The sequence below is a fragment of the Tachyglossus aculeatus genome, chromosome 2 (assembly GCF_015852505.1).
Source record: "Tachyglossus aculeatus isolate mTacAcu1 chromosome 2, mTacAcu1.pri, whole genome shotgun sequence".
Lineage (NCBI taxonomy): Eukaryota > Metazoa > Chordata > Mammalia > Monotremata > Tachyglossidae > Tachyglossus > Tachyglossus aculeatus.
In genome coordinates, this window is record NC_052067.1 from 42,165,616 (window position 1) to 42,177,586 (window position 11,971).

The window sequence follows — 11,971 nt, forward strand, 5'->3', positions numbered from 1 at the left end:
GCAAGGTGAGGTAGGAGGAGGCAAGGCCACCACGTGCTCTAAAGCTGATGGTACTGAGTCTCCGCTGAGGCGGAGGTGGACGGGCAACCCCGGGAGGTTCTTGAGGAGTAGGGAAACACGGCCTGAACATTTGTGAGCAGGCAGGTGTGGAGAAAGGGCTGGCTCGGAGCAAGCCTGAAGCAGATGGGTCTGTTGGCAGGGAGGCATGTTGTTCTACTTCCCTGAGACAACCGAAGATGAGTGGGTCTCTACAGCCATTCTTTAACCTATTCCTCTCCAGCGTCCATGGGCCGGGGGACCCGTGATGTCTGGACATCTCTGTGAATGGTCACTGTTAAGCATTTGCTATGTGCCAAGTGCTGTCTGAAGCCCTGGGGTACATGCAGGATAGTCAGATAGGACACAGTCCCTGTCCCACAAGGGGCTCACAGTAGGATTCATTCAATCATATTTATTGAGCGCTTACTGTGTGCAGAGCACTGTACTAAGCTCTTGGGAAGTACAAGTTGGCAACATTTAGAGACAGACCCTACCCAACAACGGGCTCACAGTCTAGAAGATGTAGGATGGAGAACAGGTATTGAATCTCCATTTTGAAATCAATCAATCAATCAAATGTATTCACTGAAGGCTTACTGTCTTCAGAGCACTGTATTAAGTGCTTTGGTTTAGTAGATAGAGCCTGGGCCTGGGAATCAGAAGGTTGTGGGTTCTAATCCTGGCTCCATCACTCGTCTGCCCTGTGACCTTGGGCAAGTCACTTCACTTTTCAGGGCCTCAGCTACCTCATCTGTAAAATGGGGATTAAGACAGTGAACCCCACATGGGACAGGGACTGTATCCAACCCGCTTTGCTTGTATCCTCCCCAGTGTTCAGTTCAGTGCTTGGTTCATAGTAGGTGCTAAACAGATATCACGATTATTATTATCATTACTAATATAGCAGAGTTGCTAGACACATTCCCTGCCCATGATGAGCTTACAGTCCCGAAGGGACTAGTCTAGAAGCTAAGCAACTTGCCCAAGGTCACTGAGCAGGCAGTGGTGGAGCTGAGATTAGAACCCAGGTCCTCTGACCCCATGTGGGGATAGTCAGGAGCTCATGGCTCTTTGGATACAGTCAATTCAGTCTTCTCAATGGTCTTTCCATTTTTTCCTCCTGAGGGTGTGGTATTGAAGAGGCACAGCTTGGGACGTAGTGGTCGTTCTGAGCTTGGTGGGACTCACTCCTGGGCAAAGATGAGTGAAATCAATCAATCAATCAATCAATCGTAGTTATTGAGCGCTTACTGTGTGCAGAGCACTGTACTAAGCGCTTGGGAAGTACAAGCTGGCAACATATAGAGACAGTCCCTACCCAACAGTGGGCTCACAGTCTAGAAGGGGGAGATGAAATGACAGTAGGGGAACAGGGCCGATTTGGGGGAAGAATTTCGGACATTCAAGAAGAGGCTGGACGCCACTTATTAGATCATAACCTTCAAATGTTAAAACTGAGTAGGAAGCAGCATGGCCTAGTGGAAAGAGCCCAGGCCTGGGAGCCTGAGGATGTGGGTTCTAATCCTGCCTCTGCCACCTGTCTGCTGTGTGACCTTGGGGAGTCACTTAACTACTCTGTGCCTCAGCTTCCTCATTTGTAAAATGGGGATTAAGACTGCGAGCCCCATGTGGGACATATACTGTGTCCAGCCTTGAATCTACCTCAGCTGTTAACACAGTGCCTGGCACATAGTAAAAACTTAAAAAATACCATTTGAAAGAAAAAAAGAGTCATCATCATAGTTGTCTTGTTTTATGCCGTGGAGTCATTTCCAACTCATAGAGAGTTCATGGGCACAACTCTCCCAGAATAACCCACCCTCCACTGGAAATCATTCTGGTAGTGGATCCATAGAGTTTTTTTGGTAAAAATACAGAAGTTGTTTACCATTGCCTTCTTGGGTAAACTTGAGTCTCCGCCCTCAACTATCTCCCGAGCCGATGTTTCCCAGCACAGGTGAGTTTTGACTTGTAGCAGATTGCCTTCCACTCGCTAGACACTGCCCAAAATAGAAATGGAATGGGTAGGCCTCTGCTTGACTCTCCCTCCCATAGCTAGGACTGGTAGAGGATAGGAAACTCTCCAGGTGTGATCCTGAGAGGGCATCATAGTTGTAGTCATAGTTACTCAACTAGAAGCTCCCCATTCCCATTTCTCCCGATGGGCAGAAACAAAATTAACCAAAGTCTCCTAAATGCCTGTATCCCAAGGGTGTTCACTGCATCCCTGGGGCCTGGTTTCCGAACCAGAGAAGTTGTGTGGCCTAGTGGAAGGAGCTCGGGTTTTAGGGTCAGAAGTCCTGAGTTCTAATCCTGCTCATTCATTCAATCGTATTTATTGAGCACTTACTGTGTGCAGAGCACTGTACTAAGCGCTTAGGAAGTACAAGTTGGCAACATATAGAGACAGTCCCTACCCAACAGTGGGCTCACAGTCTAGAAGACTCCACCACTTGCTGCTGCTGTGTGACTTCAGGCAAGTTACTTAACCTCTCTAAGCCTCAGTTTCCTCATCTGTGAAATAGTGTCTCAATTCCTGTCCTCCCTCCTACTTAGACTGTGAGCCCCAGTGTGCGAACCAATTATCTCGTATCCCCCCAGTGCTTAGTAGAGTGCCGGGTACTTAGGAAATGCTTAACAAACACCACAATTATTTACCATGGAGATAGCATTGGTCAGGTTCCAGCCGGCTCCCGTCTACAGAGTAAGTGCTTAACAAATGCCATTAAATATCCCCAAAATGGTAGGGATGTTAGATGGCTTGAAACATGAAACATGAGGACTGGTTGATTGATTGATTGGATGGATACCCAGGAAGGCAACCCTCCCATGGTTCCCTGATACACCTGGCTGCCACATTTGGAGAGAGAAGAGTGGGCAGGGTGGTTTGACCCAGGGTGGCATCACTGATGGTCCGTTGTCCTATGATTTTGACATCCCATTCCCAGCCTTGGGGCAGGGGGGTGTTGTGTGAAGAAACCGTGGTCAGCCTTCCATCTTCATCAGAAGGAGTGTGGGTTAGAGGATAGAGCAGGGGCCTGGGCATAATAAGGACCTGGGTTCTAATCCTGGCTCTGCCACATGTCTGCTCCATGACCTCAGGCAAGTCACTTAACTTTTCTGGGCCTCAGTTCCCTTATCTATAAAACAGGGATAAGAGTGTGAGCTCCATGTGGGACAGGAACTGTGTCTAATTGGATTGGCTCATATTTACCCCGGAGCTTGGAACAGTGCTTGGCACATATAGTAAGTTCTTAACAAGTACCATAATTATTATTATTATCGTTACCTGAACTTTCACTTTACCTGAGAGCCTCTGGACTAGGGAATTTAGCCCTAGGCCAGAACACATGCCAACAGAATAAATGTTTGAGCTATTAGCTCTCTGTTCTAGGCTCATTGCCACCTATTTTCAGTGAAATTACCTCAAGGGACATTAAGGCATGCCTTATTTATGGTATTTGTTAAGGACTTACTACATGTCAGGCATTACACCAAGAACTTGAGTAGATACAAGTTAATCAGGTTGGACACAGTCCCTGTCCCACATGGGCTTCACAGTCTCAATCCCCATTTTACAGATGAGGTAACTGAGACGCAGAGAAGAAAAGCGATTTGCCCAAGGTCACACAACAGATTAGTGGTAGACCTCGGATTAGGACCTAGGTCCTTCTGACCCCCAGGCCCATATTCTATCTACTAGGCCATGCTGCTTCCTTTAGTCCAAGGGTTGGTGGGGAGGTACAAAGCTGTCTAGCTCTGGGTATATCCTGACTGTAGTTCTCCCTCTAATAATAATAATTGTCTTTTTTTTTAAGCACTTGCTAGGAGCCAAGCGCTGTTCTAAGCACTGGGGAAGATATCCGATAATCAGGCTGAACACAACGCCTATCCCCCATGGAGCTCCCAGTTTAGAGAACTGGTATCGAATCCCTGTTTTACAGATGAGGCAACCGAGGCACAGAGAAGATAAATGGCTTGTCCAAGGTCACGCAGTGGGAAAGCGGTGGATCCGGGATGAGAACTCAGGTCCTCTGACTCCCAGGGATGTACTCCTTCCACCAGGCCATGCTGCCCGCTGGAAGAGCCCTTTATCTGCCCTGTCCCCACCCAGAGTTCGGTCTAGTCCCCCTTTTAGACTGTGAGCCCACTGTTGGGTAGGGACTGTCTCTATAAGTTGCCAACTTGTACTTCCCAAGTGCTTAGTACAGTGCTTTGCACACAGTAAGCGCTCAATAAATACGATTGATTGATTGATTGGTCATCTGGCAGCATTTGGTTTTGCCTGGCCCTTGGGCCAGAGACAGCCAGATTGGAAGAACGTGTGGGAACTGGAACCTGGGCTTCTGATCCAAAACAACCAGGGACCACCTCCTGAGGGACAGATGGGTCTCGACACCATCTTCTGAAAGCCAACACGGGCTGGTGTTTCGTGGGAGGGGGATCTTGCCCATGGAGAGAGGGAATTCCAGGTCCTCAGGCCTCTCGGAAAAACACCTCGGGATACAAAGCTTCGGTGCATCAGCCATGACACCTCGGGAAGACTTCTCGATTATAAGGGAAAGAGCTCAGCAAACTGGAAGCGTATCAATAACCCGGGCAGACTTGGAGACGGAGGTGTTAGAAGCTCCAGATGGTTGACATTTTTAAGTAAACAGGCGATCTACATTCAGCACTAACTGCAAAATGTGTGGGTGCTAAACTGTGAGTATTCTTACACAGCTAAATTTAACAGGACAGAGAAATTTCTGGTGTTTGCAAAGAAGCATTTAAAAGATGTTTTTGGTGTGAAAGCAGACAGCTTATATGTATAGAAGTGAGAGGAAGAGAGCTGTTTCTAAGGGAGCAAGTGTTTCTTCCTTTATCTGTTCTCTTTGGAATCGGCTCCAACTCTTTCTGGTGTTTTGCAGGCAAAACTCCTGGTCTTTTCAAGACGATTGCCTGCTGCCTTTTAAGCAGACCTCTCTGGGTCAAAGAAAAGGCTCACTTGGCTAGTTCTGAAGGTTGTCACCATGTTGTCAGGAGGGAACCGGTTTCATCTGGATGGGAGACACGGCACCCCCTGGATTCTCCACTCCTTACCTTTCCAGTCCTAGAATATGGGAATTTTGTAGCCGACACAGTCCCAGTCCCACCTGGGGCTCACACTCTTATCCCCATTTTCCAGATGAGGTAACTGAGGCCCAGAGAAATGAAGTGACTTCCCCAAGGTCACGCGGCAGACATCTGGCAGAGCCAGGATTGGAACCTGCATCCTTCTGACTCCCTCCCAGACCCATGCTCTATCCACTAAGCCACGGAGTTTAGTCTGGAGGAGGTGTGATTTTAGAGGGGCTTTGAAGATGGGGAGAGCAGTGGTCTGCTGGATATGCAGGGAGAGAGAGTTCCAGAGAGTGGGGAGGACAGGAACTAGGGCTCGATGGTGAATTGGCTGGTGTTGGAGGAGTGAACTGTGTGGGCTGGGTTGTGATAGGGGAGGAGCAAGGATAGGCATTCATTCATTCAATCATATTTACTGAGCACTTACCATGTGCAGAGCACTGTACTTAGCTCTTGGAAAGTTGAATTCGGCAACAAATAGAGACAAGCAGGACTGAGAGAGCTGATTGATGCTTTATAGCCTCTGGTCAGGACCTATTTGAGTCCTGTTGTTAAAATGGGTGATTTCAAAGCTCCATCCCCTGAAAGCCACCCCCTAAACCCTGGAGGTCCCAGCCCTGGAAGTCCACCCCTGGAAGTCCCAACCCATTGGAAGACACAGCTTTGGAGGCTACATCCCTGGAAGGCCCCCCCACTTGGTATCCCCACCCTGGAAACCTCATCCATGAAAGCCAGGCCCTTGGAGGTCTTTTTCCTAGAAGCTCCACCCCTGGAATCCCCATCCCTGGAATCCCCACATTCCCCCTGGAATCCCTACCCTTGGAAACTACACTCCTGGAAGTCCTATCCCTGGAAGCCCCACCTAGGATTCCATTTTCTTGAAACATGGTACGTTCAGCATATATTTCAGGTCGATAATCAAAAGATGCCCTTGTATTGAAGATAGCTACAACTATATATATGAATATAACTTATATATCTCCCTTCACAGCAGCTCACCACAGCCTTCTCCATGTTACTTTTGCTGTATATAACATGAGAATCCCTGGGCATTTCAGCCCGGGCTCTGTGTTGTTTCTGGGGCAATGTCCCCTCTCCTCCAGCCTTCCCCCACCATGGCCAATTCATGTATCTGGGGCAGTCCATGCAGGTAATCACAGGGCCAGAGCATTCCTGTGTGCCCTGGGGTACTGAGCTTCCTTAAATCCCTGGTCCAGTCCATGAGGGAGTTCCATTTCCAAGGACCATCCTAGGGAAGATAGGAAGTCTACTTGAAAGAGAGCAGTTCCCTACATCCCTGAAAGGGGGAAGCTCATTCGTTTGGTGTGGAGAGAGAGCAACATTAAGGGTTCCTGGGCTGTCATCTCGCTGAATAGCTCTGAAAAAATCAAGGGGTGGTGGAAATATTGTTTTTAAAGTATTTGTTGAGCACTTACTGTATACCACACACTGCACTAAACTCTGGGGTAGCTACAAGCTAATCAGGTTGGGCACAATCCATGCCCCACATGGGGATCACAGTCTTAATCCCCATTATATGGAGGAGGTAACTGAAGCACAAAGAAGTGAAGTGACTTGCCCATGGTCACACAGCAGACAAGTGGCAGAACTGGAATTAGAACCTGGGTCCTTCTGACTCCCAAGCCTGTGCTCTTTCCACTAGGCCATGCTGGATTGGGTATGGGAAGAACTCCTGGGGTTGATCCTCTAACCAATCAATGCAATTTATTGAGTGCTTACAGTGTGCAGAGCACTGTACTCCATGCTTGGGAGAGTCCGATACAACAGAGTCCGCATGGAGAACAGGCGTCTAATTGAACGGGGGGGGGGGGGAGGTTTGGTTGTCGTTTTCCTCCTTGCTTGCAGTAGCTCACTGCAGCCTTCTCCACAGGCGAAGATGTCACGTTGTCAGCATTATCGTTGTCAGCAGCATTTGCTGAGTGCTTACCTGGTGCGGGGTCTGAGCTGTCAGGGGAAAACAAGGGAAAGCAAAGGTGTGCGTGTGTGTGTGTGTGTGTGTGTGTGTGTGTGTGTGTGTGAGTGTGTATATGTGTGTGTGAGAGAGAAAGAGAGAGTTTGTGTGCATGTGTGTGTGTGTGTGTGTGTGTTTGCATGAAGGGGAAGACAGGTGAAACACAGAAACCCCCAGGCATAGTTAAAATGCACCTGCCCATTCCCTACAACTCAAGAGAACAATAAATGGAAATATCTGCCCGGAGACAAAGAGGACAACAGAAATAATTACATCTGATTTAGAGGGCTTTACAGGAGCTAGAAATAACCAGCTGCAGTGGGTAGAGTAGTGAAATCACGGCCGGTTTTGTGCAGGCGATGGTTTTCTCAGGAGGGCTATGAAAGCGGGGAGGCATGCGGGCTGGTGTAAGGATGGGAGGAGGTCATGAATGAGGTCTCTAAAACAGGAGGATCCGGTAAATTCATTCATTCATTCATTCATTCAATCGTATTGATTGAGCGCTTACTGTGTGAAGAGCTCTGTACTAAGGGCTTGGCAAGTACAAGTTGGAAACATCTAGAGACGTTCCCTACCCAACAACGGGCTCACAGTCTAGAAGGGGGAGACAGACAACAAAACAAAACATGGAGACAGGTGTCAAGTCATCAGAACAAATAGAATTAAAGCTAAATAGAGTAGTAAATATGTACAAGGAAAATAAGTCAAGCAGCATGGTCTAGTGGATAGAGCATGGGCTTTGGAGGCAGAAGGACCTGGGTTCTAATCCCAGCTCTGCTGTTTGTCTGCTGTGTGACCTTGGTGAGTCACTTCACTTCTCTGTACCTCACTTACCTTATGTATAAAATGGGGATTAAGACTATGAGTCCCATGTGGGACAGAGACCGTGTCCAACCAGATTTGCTTCTATTCACCCCAACACTTAGTACAGTGTCTGGCACACACTAAGTGCTTGACAAAACCACAATTGCAATTATTATTATTATTACAGTCAGGGCAGACATTGAGGCAGAAACCACAGTCCTGAGTTGCTTCAGATAGGGCAGCGTGGCAAAACAAGAGAAAAGCTGTGGAGACTTAGAGGAAATCGGTTTGTGGATTTCCTCTGACAGCTGAGGGTGGTGTCAATCGATCAACTAATCAGTCAAATTCACTGAGTGCTTACTGTGTACAGAGCACTGTACTAAGCACTTGGGGGAGTACAATAGAACAATATAATAGACATATTCTGCCCACCATGAGCATCATCATCATCAATCGTATTTATTGAGCGCTTACTATGTGCAGAGCACTGTACTAAGAGCTTGGGAAGTACAAATTGGCAACATATAGAGACAGTCCCTACCCAACAGTGGGCTCACAGTCTAAAAGTACTAAAAGTGAGCAATGAGAATAACCTGGAGAGAGAAGATTAAGGGCTCAGAAATAAACCCAGAAGTAAGCTCAGAAATAATTTCCATGTGACCTATTGGAAAGAGCTTGCATCTGGGAGTCAGAGGACCTGGGTTCTAATCCTGGTTCTGCCACTTATATACGGGGTGATCATGGGTAAGTCACATAACTTATCTGTGTCTTAGTTTCCTCATCAGCAAAATGGGGATTAAGTCCTATTCCCTCCTACTTAGACTGTGAGCCCCATATGGAACAGGGGCTGTGTCCAACCTGATTATCTTGTATCTACCCTAGCACTTAGTACAGTGGTTGGCACACAGTAACCACTTAACAAACACCGCCATTATATTATTATGATGATGATAGTGGCTATTTGGAGAGGTGGGGGCTGAGAGGAAAGCATTCAGAGGGTGATACCTTGAATCTAGATTGTAAGATCATTATGGGGAGGGAACGCGTTTGCTAATTCTGTTGCATCGTACTCTCTCAAGTGCTTAGTTCAGTGCTCTGCACACAGTAAGTGCTCAATAAAGGGCATTTATTGATTGACTGAGCAAAGAGAAGGGAGCAACCAGCTGCTGGAAAAGGAAAGGAGCTGGAGTTTGGACAGGAATAGATGTTGTGCATTTCACTTTGCGTTGTTTTTTTTGAAGGTATTTGTTAAGCCCTTACTAAGTGTTGGACACTAAGTGCTGGGGAGACACAAGCCAATCAGGTTGGACACAATCTATATCCAACATGGAGCTCATAGCCTTAACCCCCATTTTTCAGCCAAGGACCCAGACCTGTGCTCTTTCCACTAGGCTACAGTGATTTCTGTCCCAAACCTTCCACACTCCACGAACCTCCTGTCCCCTCTTTGGCCCACTCCAGTGCCCGTCAATTCTAAACTTGATTGTCCTAAGGATACTGGTGCCACTGGGTTCCCATCCCTTTTTTAATGATACTCCTTAGGCACTTGCTATGTGCTAGTCTCCGTAATAAGCATAGGGTAGATACAAGATAATGGGGTTGGATACAGTCCCTCTCCATCATGGGGCTTACAGTCTAAGTAGCAGGGAGACCGGGTGTTGAATCCCCATTTCACAGATGAGGAACCCGAGGTACAGAGGAAGTGAAGTGACTTGTCCAAGGTCACACAGCAGACCGTGGTGGAGCTGGATTAGAACCCAGGTCCCCATCTCCCAGGAACATGCTTTTTCCACTGGGCCATGTTGCTTCCCTTTGCCACCTGGATGTTACGCTCCCTGCTCTCCCCAGTGCCGACCCATTGGATTATGGATAAGGGAGCTTCTGGAGATGCAGAGACCGACATTCCGGGTTTTCTCTGTGGGGCAAAAGGACCGTGAAACCAGTCGAACGTCTCCTCCCAGAAGGGGAAAGCGAGGAAACCGAAGTTCCCCTGCTCATCCCCCGAACCACCCCCACTCTTTAATAATAAAGAGGAAAAACAAGGCTCCGGAGACGCTCCGTCCCTAAAAAGTTCTCAAAGGAAAGTTCAAAAATGTGTGTTGTTTAGAGATCAATGAAAACTAGATGGAATTTAAATATTAAGAGGCGCGATCTTGCCTTCAGGTAAAGATGACATTTGCATAATAATGAGAAAGACTCACCAGATAGGAGGTGAGGATCTGACTGGAATCCCAAATTCGGGAACGTTCCTTTTACCTGGGATGGAACTGGGAAATGTACCCATCTGAGAGTGACTCACCCTACCCGTCTCGGGTGTCCCAGAAGGATGGAATGCAAGGAGATGCGAAGCTTCATTTGGTTTTCGGTCTTGTTCTCTGTTTGGCCTTGAAACTTTAAAAGGAAGGGAAATAGTTCTGTTATAATAATAAATATGGTTCTTGTTAAGCGCTTACTCTGTGCCAAGCACTGTTCAAAGTAGTGGAGTAGATTCAAATTAATCGGATTGGACACAGTCCTTGTCCCACATGGGGCTCACAGTTTTAATCCCCATTTTACAGATGAGGGTACTGAGACCCAGAGAACTGAAGTGACTTTCCCAAGGTCACCCAGCAGACTCATGGCGGAACCGGGATTAGAACCCAGGTCCTTCCGACTCCCAAGCCGGTGCTCTCTCCACTAGACCGTGTTCCTGCTCATCTTCTCTCTCTTGTTGTCCAATCCCTTGCCCTTGAGCCGGATGGATCACCGGTGGGATAACAAATCAAGAAATGAGCAGGAATTGAGTTAAATATCTCAGCTGGCACTCCGAGGAAAGCACTGGCCATTGGAGAGCACGTCAGACGCTTATTGTTAAATTTTCAGGAGACGTTCCTAGTGTGCCCAGATGGGCTTGTGCCAGCTGATCCGATCACTGAATGCAGCTGAGAAAGTCACTATTTGGGGCATATTCCAGCCCCAATAGGGTATTCCTTAAGCACTTACTGTGTATCATGCCCTGTTCAAAGCACTGGGATAGATACAAGGTAATTGCGTTGGACACAGTCCCTGTCCCACATGGGGCTCACAGTCTTAATCCCCATTTTACAGATGAAGGAACCGAGGCACAGAGAAGCGAAGGGACTTGGCTAATCAGCTAATCGGAGAACAAGACGGAGCTAAGACGGAACAAGCTAAGACGGAGAACAAAAATAGAGTAATAAATATGAGGCTTTTGGTCTTAATCCCCATTTTACAGATGAGGGGACTGAGGCCCAGAGAAGTTAAGTGACTTCCCCCGGGGACACACAACAGATAAGTGGAAGAGCTGGAATTAGAATCCACGTCCTCCTGACGCCCAGGCCTGTTCTCTAACCACTAGATCACGCTGCTTTTCCCTCGTCACCCTTGTGTCACCCTTGTCACGTGTATTGCTACACTTACTGACGCCCAGGCCTGTGCTCTAACCACTACATCACGCTGCTTTTCCCTCGTCACCCTTGTGTCACCCTTGTGATCGTTTGGTCACCAAGTGATTGCTTGGTTGGAGTTGCCCCCAGCGCAGCGTCACCCAGAGATGACCCTTGACCCCCCCTGCAGATGTCCTCTCGGCTAAAAGCAGGAGCTGTCTCCCTCGCAGGGCCCAGCCAGGATTCATTCATTCATTCGTTCACATTTATTGAGTGCTTACTGTGTGCAAAGCACTGTACTAAGCACTTGGGAGAGTACAACAGCAAACAGACACATCTCCTGCCCACAATGAGATCACAGACTAGAGAGTGACAGGGACATTAATAAGCATCAATCAATCAATCAATCCATTACACATATATACCTGTGTGCTGTGGGAGTGGGAAGCAGGATGAATGAAGGGAACAAGTCAGGGTGATGCAGAAAGGAGTGGGAGAAGAGGAAAGGGGGACTTAGGGGAGGCCTCTTGGAGGAGATGGGGCTTCAATAAGGCTTTGAAGTGGGAGAGAGCAATGCTATGAGGAGGGAGGGCGTTCTAGGACTGAGGCGGGATGTGAGTGAGAGTTTGGTGGTGAGATAGATGAGTTTGAGGTACCATGAGAAGCTTTT

At 47.8% G+C, this 11,971-nt stretch overlaps 1 non-coding gene across 1 annotated transcript; it reads right to left on the reverse strand.

Moving 5' to 3' along the window:
• Positions 1–2,006: 2,006 nt before the first annotated feature.
• LOC119924278 lies at positions 2,007–2,144 on the reverse strand. Its single transcript, XR_005449091.1, has one exon. It is a non-coding gene; the product is annotated as a small nucleolar RNA SNORA7 (small nucleolar RNA).
• Between the last annotated feature and the right edge of the window lie 9,827 nt (positions 2,145–11,971).